Genomic DNA, 25,556 nt, shown 5'->3' on the forward strand with positions numbered 1-25,556 from the left:
CGAGAAGAAGCGACCGGCTGGCCGGGAGAATGCTGGCCCACTGTGCTCTCCCTGGAGACAGGGGTCTGGTAGAGGCTGAGGTGGCCACGCCCTGATGTATGGAAATCAGAGGAGCTGCTGGAAATTCCCCACCCCCCAAAACTCCAGGGCACTCCTCAGGTACCTGTAGAGCCTGCCCACAGGGTTGCCCATCACCTGGACGGCTGGGCCGAACCACAGACCTCACTTCACGCAAGGTCGGAGATCTAACAGTCATTGAGAATTCCCCTCCAGTTTGAGGACCTGGGAGGAAGGAGGACAACCTAAGGCCCTTTCAAGTGGCAGCCCAGCTCCGAGTCTCCCAGGCCTTTGGAGTGCAGGCCATATGGACTTCACAGCTAGCCACGTGAGACTCACCCTCTGGTTCAGACCTTGCCGCATTCCAGACTTTCTCTGCCCGCCTCTGTCAGATTCCTGCATTTCCACAGGCCAACCTGTTGTTTTCCCCGTTTTCCATATGGGACCCTAATTGTTTCACCCCTGTCTGCATTCCACACATTCCTCTGCTCTGCTTTACATTCCTTCCATGGGTGAGGTTTTCTCAAGGTTCTTTAACCCTTCTTTGGGCTTGGGTTGTTTATGGTGGCTTTGGGGGGCTATGGATTAGCCTGCTTTCCTTTGAACCGTTCCAAGACAGCTTCAGGATGGGGGGCACGACGATTCCTCAGGCTCTCCTGCTCCACTGGACCACGGGTGCCTAAAGACTTTTCCCCATTGTAAACACACGTGCTAGTGTTTCCGATGGGAATAGGACTATGGATCTAGGAAGACACCCGGTTAAAAAAAGAGCCAAAACCCCTGCGCATTTCCTGAGAGAGGACCCCAAATCGCATTTTCCACCCCGGATAAAACCACGGTCCAGGATTCCTGCTGAGTCTTCAGAAGTCGCACAAACGACCCCGATTTGCTTGGCTCTCATCCCAACGATAAAGCCTGGAGAGAGAATTATCCATGATGGGGAGGTAGAGGACATTGATGATAAGAGCTAGAGAGTGAGAAATCTATACTGATGTGGAGGAGATGTAGGAGGTGAGCAGCAAAGCTTGCATTGTGGAGGAGGGATTTCTTGGGAGTAAGATCCGGATGGAGAAAGGGGTTAAGGCGAATGGAAGACAGAAGGTGGGAAGGAAGGCAGAGAGGCCAACCAATTGGTTGAAGCATGGCTCTCTTCACACACCACGTCTGACTTTTCAGGAGGCTACATCGACATCGAGACTCCGGACACCCAGTGATGTCTGCATTTTGAGAAAAGCATTGCAACTTGGCAGAGGAACCTCGTGTCCTGCAGCCGATGGTGCACCTTGACAGGACACCCCAGGTCAAGGACAACCAGGATTCCCAAGGACCTATGGGGGAGAGCTCAGGGATGTGTCCGCAGGGATGCAGATCCCTGGTGCCCTCAGGGCCCTGCTGGGCTGCTTCAACCATGGAGAAAGTCCCCGAGGCAAGGGCTGTCTCTGCGCAAAGGGGGTGCCAAGACATCTGTACCATCGGAAGCCCAGCGGCATGGGGAACGTGGGGGCACCAAGGATGCCTATGAGAGGGGAGGTGAAGTCCACCTCCTGGGGCCCAAATCCACCCACTTCCCAAGGCCATGCTGGCAAAGGAAATGGATTGTAGACCTTAGTGTGTAGGGACATCAGAGTCTTGGGACAAACCCGCCTTCCCCGCCTACCAGTGCTGTCGAATGAACTGATGGGTTTGTGCACGATGTCTCTGGTAGTGTGGCCTTTCGGCAAATCACACCAGCCTCTCTCCCTACGTCCAGGGCATATCAGCTCAAAGCCTCGGCCTATGAGTGGCAGGAACCCAAAGACAAATAGAACCAAGCAATCCACCACCAAACACTGACTGCGCTTCTGGGGGGTAGAGATGGAAAGCTCTCTGCGGTGTCGACACCACAGCTCCCGTTTGGAAGGAAGCCCTGCCGGGACTCCTCGCAAAATGGCTCACCAGCTCGAGACACACTGATTATGATGCCTCGTGCTGTGGCTGGGCCACAGAGAGTCCCAGGGTGGTGCTTCCTGCACAACGAGGACCCCGGGCTGATCTGGGTTCAGGCCCTAGTGGTGGTGGACAAGCATGGAATAAAGGGCCGCGGGTTCACACCACCCCAAGGGAAAAGTCTGTGAGGGCCAGCAGACGTGTGGATTCCAGCACATCGTTGCATCCACGAAATCCATAGCTTCCTGCGTTATGCCATGCTCTAGGCCATCAGGAGCCTCTCCTCCCGAAATGCCCACTAGAAACACGTTGCCTGTTCTCAGCCACATGGCCTCAAGGTGGGCTCTCCTAGTCAAGACCTGTCAAATCACACAGAAGCAGAGGAATCCCCCTGGATCGGTCTCCCTTCTGTCCAGCCAGCACACAGCAACACTTCCTTGGTGATTCGCATGCAAGTGACTGCCCCATGGCGGGTCATCTTTCGAAGTTCTTACCCCAGAGCACCCAAAGCAAAGGCGGTCAAAGACCATTTCCTGTGTTCTTGGATGCTGTGTCTCCCAGCATTTGCTTCCGCATACACGCAAAGCCAACTTCGCTTCAGGTGAGCTTCCAAGTCCCGGATATTTATGATACATCAGGACAAAGAGACATCCAGCAGATCGACTTGAATATCCAACTCAACCGGGCAAGTGTCCAACAGGACGCACCTCAGCACATGCAGTGATGACGACTTCAACACCAACCACAAGTTTGCATATTACACTGTCAAGGCCAGAGTGAACAAAATCAAGGGTGCCATTCATGTAGACGTAAGTGGCCAAAGGGGAGAAGAAATTGAGACCATAAAGCTGAGTTGGCAGAGAACCAAGGAGTAATAGAAAGTGAGACCCACAGGGTCCCAGCAGAGAAATGGAGAGAGAGAGATAGACATAGAGAGAGAGAGAGACTGAGAGAGAGAGAGACTGAGAAAGAGACGGAGGGACCGAGAGACGGAGAGAGAGAAATGGAGAGGGATTATGTGTGGGGAAACTCCAAGGGAGCTTGAAACCCTTGAAAGAGAGATATAAGCTCCACATGTTTCCCTCCGTCCTGGCATCAAGATTCCTTGATGTCCCTGGGTTATACAAAGGCCAGGCGTGCACAGAGTTCGGTCATGTAGAAAGGCCTGAACTTTGGAGAAGAGCTCCCACGAACGTGCTGTCGACTCCAGGTGACCTGGGGTCAAAATGCTCCCAACATCCCCAAGACTCCAAAGGAAACCTTCCCCAAGACGTAAAGAGAAAGAAAGAGAGGAGTAAACCCACTGGGGTGTATCTCCATACCTGTTGTTGGCTAGCCAGGCCAAGAGACCACTATTCAAAGGCTACTCCGACTCCAAATCCCCAAATGTGTCCACTGCCATCATGAACATACATTGGGTTGAATGGAAAGGTTGGCCAGCAGCAAAGGAGAGGATGGGCCCTGAGAAATCCTGTTAGGACCTTTCGCCCATTGATGCGTGATCTGCGTGGGCACCTCTCTAGGAAGAGGCAACATACACTTCCATCCCAGAGCGAAACTCCCCTGGGTATGGAGCAAGGGTGTCATTCTGAGGCGAGTCTGCATCCTGAGGCCAACTGAGCACTGGCCAAAGGCCAGCCCAATCACAGAATATGCCCTAATGAATGGCATGGCCCTATCGATGCAGGATGCACAGGCGGGAAGGGCTCCCGGCCTCTGGGATTTGCAACCCCCAGCTCAGAGGCAGAGGTCAACCTACCGCTGGATGTGCAGGACGTGCTGGAGGAATTCATGCTTCGAGGTCTGAGAAGCGAGAAGAAGCGACCGGCTGGCCGGGAGAATGCTGGCCCACTGTGCTCTCCCTGGAGACAGTGTTCTGGTAGAGGCTGAGGTGGCCACGCCCTGATGTATGGAAATCAGCGGAGCTGCTGGAAATTCCCCACCCCCCAAAACTCCAGGGCATTCCTCAGGTACCTGTAGAGCCTGCCCACAGGGTTGCCCATCACCTGGACGGCTGGGCCGTACCACAGACCTCACTTCACACAAGGTCGGAGATCTAACAGTCATTGAGAATTCCCCTCCAGTTTGAGGACCTGGGAGGAAGGAGGACAACCTAAGGCCCTTTCAAGTGGCAGCCCAGCTCCGAGTCTCCCAGGCCTTTTGAGTGCAGGCCATATGGTCTTCACGGCTAGCCACGTGAGACTCACCCTCTTGTTCAGACCTGGCATCATCCCAGACCTTCTCTGCCCGCCTCTGTCAGATTCCTGCATTTCCACAGGCCAACCTGTGGTTTTCCCCGTTTTCCATATGGGACCCTAAGTGTTTCACCCCTGTCTGCATTCCACACATTCCTCTGCTCTGCTTTACATTCCTTCCATGGGTGTGGTTTTCTCAAGGTTCTTTAACCCTTCTTTGGGCTTGGGTTGTTTATGGTGGCTTTGGGGGGCAATGGATTAGCCTGCTTTCCTTTGAACCGTTCCAAGACAGCTTCAGGATGGGGGGCACGACGATTCCTCAGGCTCTCCTGCTCCACTGGACCACGGGTGCCTAAAGACTTTTCCCCATTGTAAACACACGTGCTAGTGTTTCTGAAGGGAATAGGACTATGGATCTAAGAGGACACCCGGTTAAAAAAATAGCCAAAACCCCTGCGCATTTCCTGAGAGAGGAACCCAAATCGTATCTTCCATGCCAGAGAAAACCACAGTCCAAGATTCCTGCTGAGTCTCCAGAAGTCGCAAAAACGTCCTGGCTTTTCTTGGCTATCATCCCAATGAAAAACCCTGGAGAGAGAATTATTAATTGATGAGGAGGAAGAGGAGATTGATGATAAGAGCTAGGTAGTGAGAAAGCTATACTGATGTGAAGGAGATGCAGGAAGTGAGCAGCAAGGCTCGCATTGTGGAGGATGATTTCGTGGGAGGAAATTAGGGATGGAAAAAGGTGTTAAGGCGAATGAAATACAGAAAGTGGGAAGGAAGGCAGAGAGGCAAACCAAAAGGTTGAAGCATGGCTCTCATCACACACCACGGCTGACTTTACAGGAGGCTACATCGACATCGAGACTCCGGACACCCAGGGAAGTCTGAATTTTGAGAAAAGCATTGCAACTTGGCAGAGGAACCTCGTGGCCTGCAGCCGATGGTGCACCCTGACAGGGCACCCCAGGTCAAGGACCACCAGGATTCCCAAGAACCTATGGGGGAGAGCTCAGGGATGCGTCAGCAGGGATGCAGATCCCTGGTGCCCTCAGGGCCCTGTTGGGCTGCTTCCACCATGGAGAAGGTCCCCGAGGCAAGGGCTGTCTCTGCTCAAAAGGAGTGCCAAGACATATCTACAATTGGAAGCCCAGCGGCATGGGGAACGTGGGGGCACCAAGGATGCCTATGTGAGGGCACGTGAAGTCCATCTCCTGGGGACCAAATCCTCCCACTTCTCAAGTCCACGCTGGCAAAGGAAATGGATGGAAGACCCTAGTGTGAAGGGACATCAGAGTCTTGGGAGCAACCCGCCTTCCGCCTACCAGTGCTATCGAGTGTACTGATGGGTTTCTGCACGATGTCTCTGGTAGTGTCGCCCTTCGAAAAATCACACCAGCTTCTCTCGTCTACATCCAGGGCATATCAGCTCAAAGCCTCGGCCTATGAGTGGCACGAACCCAAAGACAAATAGAACCATGCAAACCACCAACAAACACTGACTACACTTCTGGGGGGTAGAAAAGGAAAGCTTCTCGGCGGTGCCGACACCACAGCACCCGTTTGGAAGGAAGCCCTGCCGGGACTCCTCGCAAAATGACTCATCAGCTCGAGACACCCTGATTATGCTGTCTCGTGCTGTGGCCGGGCCACAGTGAGACCCAGGGGGGCGTGCCTGCACACAAAGGACCCCGGGCCGATCTGGGTTCAGGCCCTAGTGGTGGTGGACAAGAATGGAAGAAAGGGCCGCGGGTTCACACCACCCCAAGGGAAAAGTCTGTGAGGGCCAGCGGACGTGTGGATTCCAGCACATCGTTGCATCCACGAAATCCATAGCTTCCTGCGTTATGCCACGCTCCAAGCCACCAACGGCCTCTCTTCCCGAAGTGCCCACTAACAACACGTTGTCTGTTCTCAGCCACATGGCCTCAGTGTGGGCTCTCCTAGTCAAGACCTGTCAAAGCACACAGAAGCAGAGGAATCCCCCTGGATCGGTCTCCCTTCTGTCCGGCCGGCACACAGGAATTCTTCCTTGGTGATTCGCATGCAACTGACGGCCCCATGGCGGGTCCCCTTGCGAAGCGCTTACCCCACAGCCCCCAAAGCAAAGGCCGTCAAAGACCACTTCCTGTGTTCCAGGATGCTGTGTCTCGCAGAATTTGCTTCCGATACAAGCAAAGCCAACTTCGCTTCAGGTGAGCTTCCAAGTCCCGGATATTTATGATACATCAGCACAAAGTGACCTCCAGCAGATCGACGTGAATATCCAACGCAACTGGGCAAGTGTCCATCAGGACGGACCTCAGCACATGCAGTGATGACGACTTCAACACCAACCACAAGTCTGCATATTACACTGTCAAGGCCAGTGTGCAAAGTCTACGGTTCCATTCATGTAGACGTAAGTGGCCAAAGAGGAGAAGGAATTGAGACCGTAAGGCTGAGTTGGGAGTGAACCAAGGAGTTATAGAAAGTGAGACCCACAGGGTCCCAGCAGAGAAATGGAGAGAGAGAGAGATAGACATAGAGAGAGAGAGAGACTGAGAGAGAGAGAGACTGAGAAAGAGACGGAGGGACCGAGAGACGGAGAGAGAGAAATGGAGAGGGATTATGTGTGGGGAAACTCCAAGGGAGCTTGAAACCCTTGAAAGAGAGATATAAGCTCCACATGTTTCCCTCCGTCCTGGCATCAAGATTCCTTGACGTCCCTGGGTTATACAAAGGCCAGGCGTGCACAGAGTTCGGTCATGCAGAAAGGCCTGAACTTTGGAGAAGAGCTCCCACGAACGTGCTGTCGACTCCAGGTGACCTGGGGTCAAAATGCTCCCAACATCCCCAAGACTCCAAAGGAAACCTTCCCCAAGACGTAAAGAGAAAGAAAGAGAGGAGTAAACCCACTGGGGTGTATCTCCATACCTGTTGTTGGCAAGCCAGGCCAAGAGACCACAATTCAAAGGCTACTCCGACTCCAAATCCCCAAATGTGTCCACTGCCATCATGAACATACATTGGGTTGAATGGAAAGGTTGGCCAGCAGCAAAGGAGAGGATGGGCCCTGAGAAATCCTGTTAGGACCTTTCGCCCATTGATGCGTGATCTGCGTGGGCACCTCTCTAGGAAGAGGCAACATCCACTTCCATCCCAGAGCGAAACTCCCCTGGGTATGGAGCAAGGGTGTCATTCTGAGGCGAGTCTGCATCCTGAGGCCAACTGAGCACTGGCCAAAGGCCAGCCCAATCACGGAATATGCCCTAATGAATGGCATGGCCCTATCGATGCAGGATGCACAGGCGGGAAGGGCTCCCGGCCTCTGGGATTTGCAACCCCCAGCTCAGAGGCAGAGGTCAACCTACCGCTGGATGTGCAGGACGTGCTGGAGGAATCCATGCTTCGAGGTCTGAGAAGCGAGAAGAAGCGACCGGCTGGCCGGGAGAATGCTGGCCCACAGTGCTCTCCCTGGAGACAGGGGTCTGGTAGAGGCTGAGGTGGCCATGCCCTGATGTATGGAAATCAGCGGAGCTGCTGGAAATTCCCCACCCCCCAAAACTCCAGGGCATTCCTCAGGTACCTGTAGAGCCTGCCCACAGGGTTGCCCTTCACCTGGACGGCTGGGCCGTACCACAGACCTCACTTCACGCAAGGTCGGAGATCTAACAGTCATTGAGAATTCCCCTCCAGTTTGAGGACCTGGGAGGAAGGAGGACAACCTAAGGCCCTTTCAAGTGGCGGCCCAGCTCCGAGTCTCCCAGGCCTTTTGAGTGCAGGCCATATGGTCTTCACGGCTAGCCACGTGAGACTCACCCTCTGGTTCAGACCTGGCATCATTCCAGACCTTCTCTGCCCGCCTCTGTCAGATTCCTGCATTTCCACAGGCCAACCTGTTGTTTTCCCCGTTTTCCATATGGGACCCTAAGTGTTTCACCCCTGTCTGCATTCCACACATTCCTCTGCTCTGCTTTACATTCCTTCCATGGGTGTGGTTTTCTCAAGGTTCTTTAACCCTTCTTTGGGCTTGGGTTGTTTATGGTGGCTTTGGGGGGCTATGGATTAGCCTGCTTTCCTTTGAACCGTTCCAAGACAGCTTCAGGATGGGGGGCACGACGATTCCTCAGGCTCTCCTGCTCCACTGGACCACGGGTGCCTAAAGACGTTTCCCCATTGTAAACACACGTGCTAGTGTTTCTGAAGGGAATAGGACTATGGATCTAAGAGGACACCCGGTTAAAAAAATAGCCAAAACCCCTGCGCATTTCCTGAGAGAGGAACCCAAATCGTATCTTCCATGCCAGAGAAAACCACAGTCCAAGATTCCTGCTGAGTCTCCAGAAGTCGCAAAAACGTCCTGGCTTTTCTTGGCTATCATCCCAATGAAAAACCCTGGAGAGAGAATTATTAATTGATGAGGAGGAAGAGGAGATTGATGATAAGAGCTAGGTAGTGAGAAAGCTATACTGATGTGAAGGAGATGCAGGAAGTGAGCAGCAAGGCTCGCATTGTGGAGGAGGGATTTCGTGGGAGGAAATTAGGGATGGAAAAAGGTGTTAAGGCGAATGGAATACAGAAAGTGGGAAGGAAGGCAGAGAGGCAAACCAAAAGGTTGAAGCATGGCTCTCATCACACACCACGGCTGACTTTACAGGAGGCTACATCGACATCGAGACTCCGGACACCCAGGGAAGTCTGAATTTTGAGAAAAGCATTGCAACTTGGCAGAGGAACCTCGTGGCCTGCAGCCGATGGTGCACCCTGACAGGGCACCCCAGGTCAAGGACCACCAGGATTCCCAAGAACCTATGGGGGAGAGCTCAGGGATGCGTCAGCAGGGATGCAGATCCCTGGTGCCCTCAGGGCCCTGTTCGGCTGCTTCCACAATGGAGAAGGTCCCCGAGGCAAGGGCTGTCTCTGCTCAAAAGGAGTGCCAAGACATATCTACAATTGGAAGCCCAGCGGCATGGGGAACGTGGGGGCACCAAGGATGCCTATGTGAGGGCACGTGAAGTCCATCTCCTGGGGACCAAATCCTCCCACTTCTCAAGTCCACGCTGGCAAAGGAAATGGATGGAAGACCCTAGTGTGAAGGGACATCAGAGTCTTGGGAGCAACCCGCCTTCCGCCTACCAGTGCTATCGAGTGTACTGATGGGTTTCTGCACGATGTCTCTGGTAGTGTCGCCCTTCGAAAAATCACACCAGCTTCTCTCGTCTACATCCAGGGCATATCAGCTCAAAGCCTCGGCCTATGAGTGGCACGAACCCAAAGACAAATAGAACCATGCAAACCACCAACAAACACTGACTGCACTTCTGGGGGGTAGAAAAGGAAAGCTTCTCGGCGGTGCCGACACCACAGCACCCGTTTGGAAGGAAGCCCTGCCGGGACTCCTCGCAAAATGACTCATCAGCTCGAGACACCCTGATTATGCTGCCTCGTGCTGTGGCCTGGCCACAGTGATAACCAGGGGGGCGTGCCTGCACACAAAGGACCCCGGGCCGATCTGGGTTCAGGCCCTAGTGGTGGTGGACAAGAATGGAAGAAAGGGCCGCGGGTTCACACCACCCCAAGGGAAAAGTCTGTGAGGGCCAGCGGACGTGTGGATTCCAGCACATCGTTGCATCCACGAAATCCATAGCTTCCTGCGTTATGCCACGCTCCAAGCCACCAACGGCCTCTCTTCCCGAAGTGCCCACTAACAACACGTTGTCTGTTCTCAGCCACATGGCCTCAGTGTGGGCTCTCCTAGTCAAGACCTGTCAAAGCACACAGAAGCAGAGGAATCCCCCTGGATCGGTCTCCCTTCTGTCCGGCCGGCACACAGGAATTCTTCCTTGGTGATTCGCATGCAACTGACGGCCCCATGGCGGGTCCCCTTGCGAAGCGCTTACCCCACAGCCCCCAAAGCAAAGGCCGTCAAAGACCACTTCCTGTGTTCCAGGATGCTGTGTCTCGCAGAATTTGCTTCCGATACAAGCAAAGCCAACTTCGCTTCAGGTGAGCTTCCAAGTCCCGGATATTTATGATACATCAGCACAAAGAGACATCCAGCAGATCGACGTGAATATCCAACGCAACTGGGCAAGTGTCCATCAGGACGGACCTCAGCACATGCAGTGATGACGACTTCAACACCAACCACAAGTCTGCATATTACACTGTCAAGGCCAGTGTGCAAAGTCTACGGTTCCATTCATGTAGACGTAAGTGGCCAAAGAGGAGAAGGAATTGAGACCGTAAGGCTGAGTTGGGAGTGAACCAAGGAGTTATAGAAAGTGAGACCCACAGGGTCCCAGCAGAGAAATGGAGAGAGCGAGATAGACATAGAGAGAGAGAGAGACTGAGAGAGAGAGAGACTGAGAAAGAGACGGAGGGACCGAGAGACGGAGAGAGAGAAATGGAGAGGGATTATGTGTGGGGAAACTCCAAGGGAGCTTGAAACCCTTGAAAGAGAGATATAAGCTCCACATGTTTCCCTCCGTCCTGGCATCAAGATTCCTTGACGTCCCTGGGTTATACAAAGGCCAGGCGTGCACAGAGTTCGGTCATGCAGAAAGGCCTGAACTTTGGAGAAGAGCTCCCACGAACGTGCTGTCGACTCCAGGTGACCTGGGGTCAAAATGCTCCCAACATCCCCAAGACTCCAAAGGAAACCTTCCACAAGACGTAAAGAGAAAGAAAGAGAGGAGTAAACCCACTGGGGTGTATCTCCATACCTGTTGTTGGCAAGCCAGGCCAAGAGACCACTATTCAAAGGCTACTCCGACTCCAAATCCCCAAATGTGTCCACTGCCATCATGAACATACATTGGGTTGAATGGAAAGGTTGGCCAGCAGCAAAGGAGAAGATGGGCCCTGAGAAATCCTGTTAGGACCTTTCGCCCATTGATGCGTGATCTGCGTGGGCACCTCTCTAGGAAGAGGCAACATCCACTTCCATCCCAGAGCGAAACTCCCCTGGGTATGGAGCAAGGGTGTCATTCTGAGGCGAGTCTGCATCCTGAGGCCAACTGAGCACTGGCCAAAGGCCAGCCCAATCACGGAATATGCCCTAATGAATGGCATGGCCCTATCGATGCAGGATGCACAGGCGGGAAGGGCTCCTGGCCTCTGGGATTTGCAACCCCCAGCTCAGAGGCAGAGGTCAACCTACCGCTGGATGTGCAGGACGTGCTGGAGGAATCCATGCTTCGAGGTCTGAGAAGCGAGAAGAAGCGACAGGCTGGCCGGGAGAATGCTGGCCCACAGTGCTCTCCCTGGAGACAGGGGTCTGGTAGAGGCTGAGGTGGCCATGCCCTGATGTATGGAAATCAGCGGAGCTGCTGGAAATTCCCCACCCCCCAAAACTCCAGGGCATTCCTCAGGTACCTGTAGAGCCTGCCCACAGGGTTGCCCATCACCTGGACGGCTGGGCCGTACCACAGACCTCACTTCACGCAAGGTCGGAGATCTAACAGTCATTGAGAATTCCCCTCCAGTTTGAGGACCTGGGAGGAAGGAGGACAACCTAAGGCCCTTTCAAGTGGCAGCCCAGCTCCGAGTCTCCCAGGCCTTTGGAGTGCAGGCCATATGGTCTTCACGGCTAGCCACGTGAGACTCACCCTCTGGTTCAGACCTGGCATCATTCCAGACCTTCTCTGCCCGCCTCTGTCAGATTCCTGCATTTCCACAGGCCAACCTGTGGTTTTCCCCGTTTTCCATATGGGACCCTAAGTGTTTCACCCCTGTCTGCATTCCACACATTCCTCTGCTCTGCTTTACATTCCTTCCATGGGTGTGGTTTTCTCAAGGTTCTTTAACCCTTCTTTGGGCTTGGGTTGTTTATGGTGGCTTTGGGGGGCTATGGATTAGCCTGCTTTCCTTTGAACCGTTCCAAGACAGCTTCAGGTTGGGGGGCACGACGATTCCTCAGGCTCTCCTGCTCCACTGGACCACGGGTGCCTAAAGACGTTTCCCCATTGTAAACACACGTGCTAGTGTTTCTGAAGGGAATAGGACTATGGATCTAAGAGGACACCCGGTTAAAAAAATAGCCAAAACCCCTGCGCATTTCCTGAGAGAGGAACCCAAATCTTATCTTCCATGCCAGAGAAAACCACAGTCCAAGATTCCTGCTGAGTCTCCAGAAGTCGCAAAAACGTCCTGGCTTTTCTTGGCTATCATCCCAAAGAAAAACCCTGGAGAGAGAATTATTAATTGATGAGGAGGAAGAGGAGATTGATGATAAGGGCTAGGTAGTGAGAAAGCTATACTGATGTGAAGGAGATGCAGGAAGTGAGCAGCAAGGCTCGCATTGTGGAGGAGGGATTTCGTGGGAGGAAATTAGGGATGGAAAAAGGAGTTAAGGCGAATGGAATACAGAAAGTGGGAAGGAAGGCAGAGAGGCAAACCAAAAGGTTGAAGCATGGCTCTCATCACACACCACGGCTGACTTTACAGGAGGCTACATCGACATCGAGACTCCGGACACCCAGGGAAGTCTGAATTTTGAGAAAAGCATTGCAACTTGGCAGAGGAACCTCGTGGCCTGCAGCCGATGGTGCACCCTGACAGGGCACCCCAGGTCAAGGACCACCAGGATTCCCAAGGACCTATGGGGGAGAGCTCAGGGATGCGTCAGCAGGGATGCAGATCCCTGGTGCCCTCAGGGCCCTGCTGGGCTGCTTCAACCATGCAGAATGTCCCCGAGGCAAGGGCTGTCTCTGCTCAAAAGGAGTGCCAAGACATATCTACAATTGGAAGCCCAGCGGCATGGGGAACGTGGGGGCACCAAGGATGCCTATGTGAGGGCACGTGAAGTCCATCTCCTGGGGACCAAATCCTCCCACTTCTCAAGTCCACGCTGGCAAAGGAAATGGATGGAAGACCCTAGTGTGAAGGGACATCAGAGTCTTGGGAGCAACCCGCCTTCCGCCTACCAGTGCTATCGAGTGTACTGATGGGTTTCTGCACGATGTCTCTGGTAGTGTCGCCCTTCGAAAAATCACACCAGCTTCTCTCGTCTACATCCAGGGCATATCAGCTCAAAGCCTCGGCCTATGAGTGGCACGAACCCAAAGACAAATAGAACCATGCAAACCACCAACAAACACTGACTGCACTTCTGGGGGGTAGAAAAGGAAAGCTTCTCGGCGGTGCCGACACCACAGCACCCGTTTGGAAGGAAGCCCTGCCGGGACTCCTCGCAAAATGACTCATCAGCTCGAGACACCCTGATTATGCTGCCTCGTGCTGTGGCCTGGCCACAGTGATAACCAGGGGGGCGTGCCTGCACACAAAGGACCCCGGGCCGATCTGGGTTCAGGCCCTAGTGGTGGTGGACAAGAATGGAAGAAAGGGCCGCGGGTTCACACCACCCCAAGGGAAAAGTCTGTGAGGGCCAGCGGACGTGTGGATTCCAGCACATCGTTGCATCCACGAAATCCATAGCTTCCTGCGTTATGCCACGCTCCAAGCCACCAACGGCCTCTCTTCCCGAAGTGCCCACTAACAACACGTTGTCTGTTCTCAGCCACATGGCCTCAGTGTGGGCTCTCCTAGTCAAGACCTGTCAAAGCACACAGAAGCAGAGGAATCCCCCTGGATCGGTCTCCCTTCTGTCCGGCCGGCACACAGGAATTCTTCCTTGGTGATTCGCATGCAACTGACGGCCCCATGGCGGGTCCCCTTGCGAAGCGCTTACCCCACAGCCCCCAAAGCAAAGGCCGTCAAAGACCACTTCCTGTGTTCCAGGATGCTGTGTCTCGCAGAATTTGCTTCCGATACAAGCAAAGCCAACTTCGCTTCAGGTGAGCTTCCAAGTCCCGGATATTTATGATACATCAGCACAAAGAGACATCCAGCAGATCGACGTGAATATCCAACGCAACTGGGCAAGTGTCCATCAGGACGGACCTCAGCACATGCAGTGATGACGACTTCAACACCAACCACAAGTCTGCATATTACACTGTCAAGGCCAGTGTGCAAAGTCTACGGTTCCATTCATGTAGACGTAAGTGGCCAAAGAGGAGAAGGAATTGAGACCGTAAGGCTGAGTTGGGAGTGAACCAAGGAGTTATAGAAAGTGAGACCCACAGGGTCCCAGCAGAGAAATGGAGAGAGCGAGATAGACATAGAGAGAGAGAGAGACTGAGAGAGAGAGAGACTGAGAAAGAGACGGAGGGACCGAGAGACGGAGAGAGAGAAATGGAGAGGGATTATGTGTGGGGAAACTCCAAGGGAGCTTGAAACCCTTGAAAGAGAGATATAAGCTCCACATGTTTCCCTCCGTCCTGGCATCAAGATTCCTTGACGTCCCTGGGTTATACAAAGGCCAGGCGTGCACAGAGTTCGGTCATGCAGAAAGGCCTGAACTTTGGAGAAGAGCTCCCACGAACGTGCTGTCGACTCCAGGTGACCTGGGGTCAAAATGCTCCCAACATCCCCAAGACTCCAAAGGAAACCTTCCACAAGACGTAAAGAGAAAGAAAGAGAGGAGTAAACCCACTGGGGTGTATCTCCATACCTGTTGTTGGCAAGCCAGGCCAAGAGACCACTATTCAAAGGCTACTCCGACTCCAAATCCCCAAATGTGTCCACTGCCATCATGAACATACATTGGGTTGAATGTAAAGGTTGGCCAGCAGCAAAGGAGAAGATGGGCCCTGAGAAATCCTGTTAGGACCTTTCGCCCATTGATGCGTGATCTGCGTGGGCACCTCTCTAGGAAGAGGCAACATCCACTTCCATCCCAGAGCGAAACTCCCCTGGGTATGGAGCAAGGGTGTCATTCTGAGGCGAGTCTGCATCCTGAGGCCAACTGAGCACTGGCCAAAGGCCAGCCCAATCACGGAATATGCCCTAATGAATGGCATGGCCCTATCGATGCAGGATGCACAGGCGGGAAGGGCTCCCGGCCTCTGGGATTTGCAACCCCCAGCTCAGAGGCAGAGGTCAACCTACCGCTGGATGTGCAGGACGTGCTGGAGGAATCCATGCTTCGAGGTCTGAGAAGCGAGAAGAAGCGACCGGCTGGCCGGGAGAATGCTGGCCCACAGTGCTCTCCCTGGAGACAGGGGTCTGGTAGAGGCTGAGGTGGCCATGCCCTGATGTATGGAAATCAGCGGAGCTGCTGGAAATTCCCCACCCCCCAAAACTCCAGGGCATTCCTCAGGTACCTGTAGAGCCTGCCCACAGGGTTGCCCATCACCTGGACGGCTGGGCCGTACCACAGACCTCACTTCACGCAAGGTCGGAGATCTAACAGTCATTGAGAATTCCCCTCCAGTTTGAGGACCTGGGAGGAAGGAGGACAACCTAAGGCCCTTTCAAGTGGCAGCCCAGCTCCGAGTCTCCCAGGCCTTTGGAGTGCAGGCCATATGGTCTTCACGGCTAGCCACGTGAGACTCACCCTCTGGTTCAGACCTGGCATCATTCCAGACCTTCTCTGCCCGCCTCTGTCAGATTCCTGCATTTCCACAGGCCAACCTGTGGTTTTCCCCGTTTTCCATATGGGACCCTAAGTGTTTCACCCCTGTCTGCATTCCACACATTCCTCTGCTCTGCTTTACATTCCTTCCATGGGTGTGGTTTTCTCAAGGTTCTTTAACCCTTCTTTGGGCTTGGGTTGTTTATGGTGGCTTTGGGGGGCTATGGATTAGCCTGCTTTCCTTTGAACCGTTCCAAGACAGCTTCAGGATGGGGGGCACGACGATTCCTCAGGCTCTCCTGCTCCACTGGACCACGGGTGCCTAAAGACGTTTCCCCATTGTAAACACACGTGCTAGTGTTTCTGAAGGGAATAGGACTATGGATCTAAGAGGACACCCGGTTAAAAAAATAGCCAAAACCCCTGCGCATTTCCTGAGAGAGGAACCCAAATCTTATCTTCCATGCCAGAGAAAACCACAGTCCAAGATTCCTGCTGAGTCTCCAGAAGTCGCAAAAACGTCCTGGCTTTTCTTGGCTATCATCCCAAAGAAAAACCCTGGAGAGAGAATTATTAATTGATGAGGAGGAAGAGGAGATTGATGATAAGGGCTAGGTAGTGAGAAAGCTATACTGATGTGAAGGAGATGCAGGAAGTGAGCAGCAAGGCTCGCATTGTGGAGGAGGGATTTCGTGGGAGGAAATTAGGGATGGAAAAAGGTGTTAAGGCGAATGGAATACAGAAAGTGGGAAGGAAGGCAGAGAGGCAAACCAAAAGGTTGAAGCATGGCTCTCATCACACACCACGGCTGACTTTACAGGAGGCTACATCGACATCGAGACTCCGGACACCCAGGGAAGTCTGAATTTTGAGAAAAGCATTGCAACTTGGCAGAGGAACCTCGTGGCCTGCAGCCGATGGTGCACCCTGACAGGGCACCCCAGGTCAAGGACCACCAGGATTCCCAAGGACCTATGGGGGAGAGCTCAGGGATGCGTCAGCAGGGATGCAGATCCCTGGTGCCCTCAGGGCCCTGCTGGGCTGCTTCAACCATGCAGAATGTCCCCGAGGCAAGGGCTGTCTCTGCTCAAAAGGAGTGCCAAGACATATCTACAATTGGAAGCCCAGCGGCATGGGGAACGTGGGGGCACCAAGGATGCCTATGTGAGGGCACGTGAAGTCCATCTCCTGGGGACCAAATCCTCCCACTTCTCAAGTCCACGCTGGCAAAGGAAATGGATGGAAGACCCTAGTGTGAAGGGACATCAGAGTCTTGGGAGCAACCCGCCTTCCGCCTACCAGTGCTATCGAGTGTACTGATGGGTTTCTGCACGATGTCTCTGGTAGTGTCGCCCTTCGAAAAATCACACCAGCTTCTCTCGTCTACATCCAGGGCATATCAGCTCAAAGCCTCGGCCTATGAGTGGCACGAACCCAAAGACAAATAGAACCATGCAAACCACCAACAAACACTGACTGCATTTCTGGGGGGTAGAAAAGGAAAGCTTCTCGGCGGTGCCGACACCACAGCACCCGTTTGGAAGGAAGCCCTGCCGGGACTCCTCGCAAAATGACTCATCAGCTCGAGACACCCTGATTATGCTGCCTCGTGCTGTGGCCTGGCCACAGTGATAACCAGGGGGGCGTGCCTGCACACAAAGGACCCCGGGCCGATCTGGGTTCAGGCCCTAGTGGTGGTGGACAAGAATGGAAGAAAGGGCCGCGGGTTCACACCACCCCAAGGGAAAAGTCTGTGAGGGCCAGCGGACGTGTGGATTCCAGCACATCGTTGCATCCACGAAATCCATAGCTTCCTGCGTTATGCCACGCTCCAAGCCACCAACGGCCTCTCTTCCCGAAGTGCCCACTAACAACACGTTGTCTGTTCTCAGCCACATGGCCTCAGTGTGGGCTCTCCTAGTCAAGACCTGTCAAAGCACACAGAAGCAGAGGAATCCCCCTGGATCGGTCTCCCTTCTGTCCGGCCGGCACACAGGAATTCTTCCTTGGTGATTCGCATGCAACTGACGGCCCCATGGCGGGTCCCCTTGCGAAGCGCTTACCCCACAGCCCCCAAAGCAAAGGCCGTCAAAGACCACTTCCTGTGTTCCAGGATGCTGTGTCTCGCAGAATTTGCTTCCGATACAAGCAAAGCCAACTTCGCTTCAGGTGAGCTTCCAAGTCCCGGATATTTATGATACATCAGCACAAAGAGACATCCAGCAGATCGACGTGAATATCCAACGCAACTGGGCAAGTGTCCATCAGGACGGACCTCAGCACATGCAGTGATGACGACTTCAACACCAACCACAAGTCTGCATATTACACTGTCAAGGCCAGTGTGCAAAGTCTACGGTTCCATTCATGTAGACGTAAGTGGCCAAAGAGGAGAAGGAATTGAGACCGTAAGGCTGAGTTGGGAGTGAACCAAGGAGTTATAGAAAGTGAGACCCACAGGGTCCCAGCAGAGAAATGGAGAGAGCGAGATAGACATAGAGAGAGAGAGAGACTGAGAGAGAGAGAGACTGAGAAAGAGACGGAGGGACCGAGAGACGGAGAGAGAGAAATGGAGAGGGATTATGTGTGGGGAAACTCCAAGGGAGCTTGAAACCCTTGAAAGAGAGATATAAGCTCCACATGTTTCCCTCCGTCCTGGCATCAAGATTCCTTGACGTCCCTGGGTTATACAAAGGCCAGGCGTGCACAGAGTTCGGTCATGCAGAAAGGCCTGAACTTTGGAGAAGAGCTCCCACGAACGTGCTGTCGACTCCAGGTGACCTGGGGTCAAAATGCTCCCAACATCCCCAAGACTCCAAAGGAAACCTTCCACAAGACGTAAAGAGAAAGAAAGAGAGGAGTAAACCCACTGGGGTGTATCTCCATACCTGTTGTTGGCAAGCCAGGCCAAGAGACCACTATTCAAAGGCTACTCCGACTCCAAATCCCCAAATGTGTCCACTGCCATCATGAACATACATTGGGTTGAATGTAAAGGTTGGCCAGCAGCAAAGGAGAAGATGGGCCCTGAGAAATCCTGTTAGGACCTTTCGCCCATTGATGCGTGATCTGCGTGGGCACCTCTCTAGGAAGAGGCAACATCCACTTCCATCCCAGAGCGAAACTCCCCTGGGTATGGAGCAAGGGTGTCATTCTGAGGCGAGTCTGCATCCTGAGGCCAACTGAGCACTGGCCAAAGGCCAGCCCAATCACGGAATATGCCCTAATGAATGGCATGGCCCTATCGATGCAGGATGCACAGGCGGGAAGGGCTCCCGGCCTCTGGGATTTGCAACCCCCAGCTCAGAGGCAGAGGTCAACCTACCGCTGGATGTGCAGGACGTGCTGGAGGAATCCATGCTTCGAGGTCTGAGAAGCGAGAAGAAGCGACCGGCTGGCCGGGAGAATGCTGGCCCACAGTGCTCTCCCTGGAGACAGGGGTCTGGTAGAGGCTGAGGTGGCCATGCCCTGATGTATGGAAATCAGCGGAGCTGCTGGAAATTCCCCACCCCCCAAAACTCCAGGGCATTCCTCAGGTACCTGTAGAGCCTGCCCACAGGGTTGCCCATCACCTGGACGGCTGGGCCGTACCACAGACCTCACTTCACGCAAGGTCGGAGATCTAACAGTCATTGAGAATTCCCCTCCAGTTTGAGGACCTGGGAGGAAGGAGGACAACCTAAGGCCCTTTCAAGTGGCAGCCCAGCTCCGAGTCTCCCAGGCCTTTGGAGTGCAGGCCATATGGTCTTCACGGCTAGCCACGTGAGACTCACCCTCTGGTTCAGACCTGGCATCATTCCAGACCTTCTCTGCCCGCCTCTGTCAGATTCCTGCATTTCCACAGGCCAACCTGTGGTTTTCCCCGTTTTCCATATGGGACCCTAAGTGTTTCACCCCTGTCTGCATTCCACACATTCCTCTGCTCTGCTTTACATTCCTTCCATGGGTGTGGTTTTCTCAAGGTTCTTTAACCCTTCTTTGGGCTTGGGTTGTTTATGGTGGCTTTGGGGGGCTATGGATTAGCCTGCTTTCCTTTGAACCGTTCCAAGACAGCTTCAGGATGGGGGGCACGACGATTCCTCAGGCTCTCCTGCTCCACTGGACCACGGGTGCCTAAAGACGTTTCCCCATTGTAAACACACGTGCTAGTGTTTCTGAAGGGAATAGGACTATGGATCTAAGAGGACACCCGGTTAAAAAAATAGCCAAAACCCCTGCGCATTTCCTGAGAGAGGAACCCAAATCTTATCTTCCATGCCAGAGAAAACCACAGTCCAAGATTCCTGCTGAGTCTCCAGAAGTCGCAAAAACGTCCTGGCTTTTCTTGGCTATCATCCCAAAGAAAAACCCTGGAGAGAGAATTATTAATTGATGAGGAGGAAGAGGAGATTGATGATAAGGGCTAGGTAGTGAGAAAGCTATACTGATGTGAAGGAGATGCAGGAAGTGAGCAGCAAGGCTCGCATTGTGGAGGAGGGATTTCGTGGGAGGAAATTAGGGATGGAAAAAGGTGTTAAGGCGAATGGAATACAGAAAGTGGGAAGGAAGGCAGAGAGGCAAACCAAAAGGTTGAAGCATGGCTCTCATCACACACCACGGCTGACTTTACAGGAGGCTACATCGACATCGAGACTCCGGACACCCAGGGAAGTCTGAATTTTGAGAAAAGCATTGCAACTTGGCAGAGGAACCTCGTGGCCTGCAGCCGATGGTGCACCCTGACAGGGCACCCCAGGTCAAGGACCACCAGGATTCCCAAGGACCTATGGGGGAGAGCTCAGGGATGCGTCAGCAGGGATGCAGATCCCTGGTGCCCTCAGGGCCCTGCTGGGCTGCTTCAACCATGCAGAATGTCCCCGAGGCAAGGGCTGTCTCTGCTCAAAAGGAGTGCCAAGACATATCTACAATTGGAAGCCCAGCGGCATGGGGAACGTGGGGGCACCAAGGATGCCTATGTGAGGGCACGTGAAGTCCATCTCCTGGGGACCAAATCCTCCCACTTCTCAAGTCCACGCTGGCAAAGGAAATGGATGGAAGACCCTAGTGTGAAGGGACATCAGAGTCTTGGGAGCAACCCGCCTTCCGCCTACCAGTGCTATCGAGTGTACTGATGGGTTTCTGCACGATGTCTCTGGTAGTGTCGCCCTTCGAAAAATCACACCAGCTTCTCTCGTCTACATCCAGGGCATATCAGCTCAAAGCCTCGGCCTATGAGTGGCACGAACCCAAAGACAAATAGAACCATGCAAACCACCAACAAACACTGACTGCATTTCTGGGGGGTAGAAAAGGAAAGCTTCTCGGCGGTGCCGACACCACAGCACCCGTTTGGAAGGAAGCCCTGCCGGGACTCCTCGCAAAATGACTCATCAGCTCGAGACACCCTGATTATGCTGCCTCGTGCTGTGGCCTGGCCACAGTGATAACCAGGGGGGCGTGCCTGCACACAAAGGACCCCGGGCCGATCTGGGTTCAGGCCCTAGTGGTGGTGGACAAGAATGGAAGAAAGGGCCGCGGGTTCACACCACCCCAAGGGAAAAGTCTGTGAGGGCCAGCGGACGTGTGGATTCCAGCACATCGTTGCATCCACGAAATCCATAGCTTCCTGCGTTATGCCACGCTCCAAGCCACCAACGGCCTCTCTTCCCGAAGTGCCCACTAACAACACGTTGTCTGTTCTCAGCCACATGGCCTCAGTGTGGGCTCTCCTAGTCAAGACCTGTCAAAGCACACAGAAGCAGAGGAATCCCCCTGGATCGGTCTCCCTTCTGTCCGGCCGGCACACAGGAATTCTTCCTTGGTGATTCGCATGCAACTGACGGCCCCATGGCGGGTCCCCTTGCGAAGCGCTTACCCCACAGCCCCCAAAGCAAAGGCCGTCAAAGACCACTTCCTGTGTTCCAGGATGCTGTGTCTCGCAGAATTTGCTTCCGATACAAGCAAAGCCAACTTCGCTTCAGGTGAGCTTCCAAGTCCCGGATATTTATGACACATCAGCACAAAGAGACATCCAGCAGATCGACGTGAATATCCAACGCAACTGGGCAAGTGTCCATCAGGACGGACCTCAGCACATGCAGTGATGACGACTTCAACACCAACCACAAGTCTGCATATTACACTGTCAAGGCCAGTGTGCAAAGTCTACGGTTCCATTCATGTAGACGTAAGTGGCCAAAGAGGAGAAGGAATTGAGACCGTAAGGCTGAGTTGGGAGTGAACCAAGGAGTTATAGAAAGTGAGACCCACAGGGTCCCAGCAGAGAAATGGAGAGAGCGAGATAGACATAGAGAGAGAGAGAGACTGAGAGAGAGAGAGACTGAGAAAGAGACGGAGGGACCGAGAGACGGAGAGAGAGAAATGGAGAGGGATTATGTGTGGGGAAACTCCAAGGGAGCTTGAAACCCTTGAAAGAGAGATATAAGCTCCACATGTTTCCCTCCGTCCTGGCATCAAGATTCCTTGACGTCCCTGGGTTATACAAAGGCCAGGCGTGCACAGAGTTCGGTCATGCAGAAAGGCCTGAACTTTGGAGAAGAGCTCCCACGAACGTGCTGTCGACTCCAGGTGACCTGGGGTCAAAATGCTCCCAACATCCCCAAGACTCCAAAGGAAACCTTCCCCAAGACGTAAAGAGAAAGAAAGAGAGGAGTAAACCCACTGGGGTGTATCTCCATACCTGTTGTTGGCAAGCCAGGCCAAGAGACCACTATTCAAAGGCTACTCCGACTCCAAATCCCCAAATGTGTCCACTGCCATCATGAACATACATTGGGTTGAATGGAAAGGTTGGCCAGCAGCAAAGGAGAGGATGGGCCCTGAGAAATCCTGTTAGGACCTTTCGCCCATTGATGCGTGATCTGCGTGGGCACCTCTCTAGGAAGAGGCAACATCCACTTCCATCCCAGAGCGAAACTCCCCTGGGTATGGAGCAAGGGTGTCATTCTGAGGCGAGTCTGCATCCTGAGGCCAACTGAGCACTGGCCAAAGGCCAGCCCAATCACGGAATATGCCCTAATGAACGGCATGGCCCTATCGATGCAGGATGCACAGGCGGGAAGGGCTCCCGGCCTCTGGGATTTGCAACCCCCAGCTCAGAGGCAGAAGTCAACCTACCGCTGGATGTGCAGGACGTGCTGGAGGAATCCATGCTTCGAGGTCAGTCGGAGAAGCGAGAAGAAGCGACCGGCTGGCCAGGAGAATGCTGGCCCACTGTGCTCTCCCTGGAGACAGGGGTCTGGTAGAGGCTGAGGTGGCCACGCCCTGATGTATGGAAATCAGCGGAGCTGCTGGAAATTCCCCACCCCCCAAAACTCCAGGGCATTCCTCAGGTACCTGTAGAGCCTGCCCACAGGGTTGCCCATCACCTGGACAGATGGGCCGTACCACAGACCTCACTTCACGCAAGGTCGGAGATCTAACAGTCATTGAGAATTCCCCTCCAGTTTGAGGACCTGGGAGGAAGGAGGACAACCTAAGGCCCTTTCAAGTGGCAGCCCAGCTCCGAGTCTCCCAGGCCTTTGGAGTGCAGGCCATATGGTCTTCACGGCTAGCCACGTGAGACTCACCCTCTGGTTCAGACCTGGCATCATTCCAGACCTTCTCTGCCCGCCTCTGTCAGATTCCTCCATTTCCACAGGCCAACCTGTGGTTTTCCCCGTTTTCCATATGGGACCCTAAGTGTTTCACCCCTGTCTGCATTCCACACATTCCTCTGCTCTGCTTTACATTCCTTCCATGGGTGTGGTTTTCTCAAGGTTCTTTAACCCTTCTTTGGGCTTGGGTTGTTTATGGTGGCTTTGGGGGGCTATGGATTAGCCTGCTTTCCTTTGAACCGTTCCAAGACAGCTTCAGGATGGGGGGCACGACGATTCCTCAGGCTCTCCTGCTCCACTGGACCACGGGTGCCTAAAGACTTTTCCCCATTGTAAACACACGTGCTAGTGTTTCTGAAGGGAATAGGACTATGGATCTAAGAGGACACCCGGTTAAAAAAATAGCCAAAACCCCTGCGCATTTCCTGAGAGAGGAACCCAAATCGTATCTTCCATGCCAGAGAAAACCACAGTCCAAGATTCCTGCTGAGTCTCCAGAAGTCGCAAAAACGTCCTGGCTTTTCTTGGCTATCATCCCAAAGAAAAACCCTGGAGAGAGAATTATTAATTGATGAGGAGGAAGAGGAGATTGATGATAAGGGCTAGGTAGTGAGAAAGCTATACTGATGTGAAGGAGATGCAGGAAGTGAGCAGCAAGGCTCGCATTGTGGAGGAGGGATTTCGTGGGAGGAAATTAGGGATGGAAAAAGGTGTTAAGGCGAATGGAATACAGAAAGTGGGAAGGAAGGCAGAGAGGCAAACCAAAAGGTTGAAGCATGGCTCTCATCACACACCACGGCTGACTTTACAGGAGGCTACATCGACATCGAGACTCCGGACACCCAGGGAAGTCTGAATTTTGAGAAAAGCATTGCAACTTGGCAGAGGAACCTCGTGGCCTGCAGCCGATGGTGCACCCTGACAGGGCACCCCAGGTCAAGGACCACCAGGATTCCCAAGGACCTATGGGGGAGAGCTCAGGGATGCGTCAGCAGGGATGCAGATCCCTGGTGCCCTCAGGGCCCTGCTGGGCTGCTTCAACCATGCAGAATGTCCCCGAGGCAAGGGCTGTCTCTGCTCAAAAGGAGTGCCAAGACATATCTACAATTGGAAGCCCAGCGGCATGGGGAACGTGGGGGCACCAAGGATGCCTATGTGAGGGCACGTGAAGTCCATCTCCTGGGGACCAAATCCTCCCACTTCTCAAGTCCACGCTGGCAAAGGAAATGGATGGAAGACCCTAGTGTGAAGGGACATCAGAGTCTTGGGAGCAACCCGCCTTCCGCCTACCAGTGCTATCGAGTGTACTGATGGGTTTCTGCACGATGTCTCTGGTAGTGTCGCCCTTCGAAAAATCACACCAGCTTCTCTCGTCTACATCCAGGGCATATCAGCTCAAAGCCTCGGCCTATGAGTGGCACGAACGCAAAGACAAATAGAACCATGCAAACCACCAACAAACACTGACTGCACTTCTGGGGGGTAGAAAAGGAAAGCTTCTCGGCGGTGCCGACACCACAGCACCCGTTTGGAAGGAAGCCCTGCCGGGACTCCTCGCAAAATGACTCATCAGCTCGAGACACCCTGATTATGCTGCCTCGTGCTGTGGCCTGGCCACAGTGATAACCAGGGGGGCGTGCCTGCACACAAAGGACCCCGGGCCGATCTGGGTTCAGGCCCTAGTGGTGGTGGACAAGAATGGAAGAAAGGGCCGCGGGTTCACACCACCCCAAGGGAAAAGTCTGTGAGGGCCAGCGGACGTGTGGATTCCAGCACATCGTTGCACCCACGAAATCCATAGCTTCCTGCGTTATGCCACGCTCCAAGCCACCAACGGCCTCTCTTCCCGAAGTGCCCACTAACAACACGTTGTCTGTTCTCAGCCACATGGCCTCAGTGTGGGCTCTCCTAGTCAAGACCTGTCAAAGCACACAGAAGCAGAGGAATCCCCCTGGATCGGTCTCCCTTCTGTCCGGCCGGCACACAGGAATTCTTCCTTGGTGATTCGCATGCAACTGACGGCCCCATGGCGGGTCCCCTTGCGAAGCGCTTACCCCACAGCCCCCAAAGCAAAGGCCGTCAAAGACCACTTCCTGTGTTCCAGGATGCTGTGTCTCGCAGAATTTGCTTCCGATACAAGCAAAGCCAACTTCGCTTCAGGTGAGCTTCCAAGTCCCGGATATTTATGATACATCAGCACAAAGTGACCTCCAGCAGATCGACGTGAATATCCAACGCAACTGGGCAAGTGTCCATCAGGACGGACCTCAGCACATGCAGTGATGACGACTTCAACACCAACCACAAGTCTGCATATTACACTGTCAAGGCCAGTGTGCAAAGTCTACGGTTCCATTCATGTAGACGTAAGTGGCCAAA

The sequence above is a fragment of the Sus scrofa genome, chromosome 10 (assembly GCF_054392235.1).
Source record: "Sus scrofa isolate SSC_HxYL_T2T_F1_AM1 chromosome 10, Sscrofa_HxYL_maternal_Yorkshire_Landrace_v2.0, whole genome shotgun sequence".
Taxonomy (NCBI): domain Eukaryota; kingdom Metazoa; phylum Chordata; class Mammalia; order Artiodactyla; family Suidae; genus Sus; species Sus scrofa.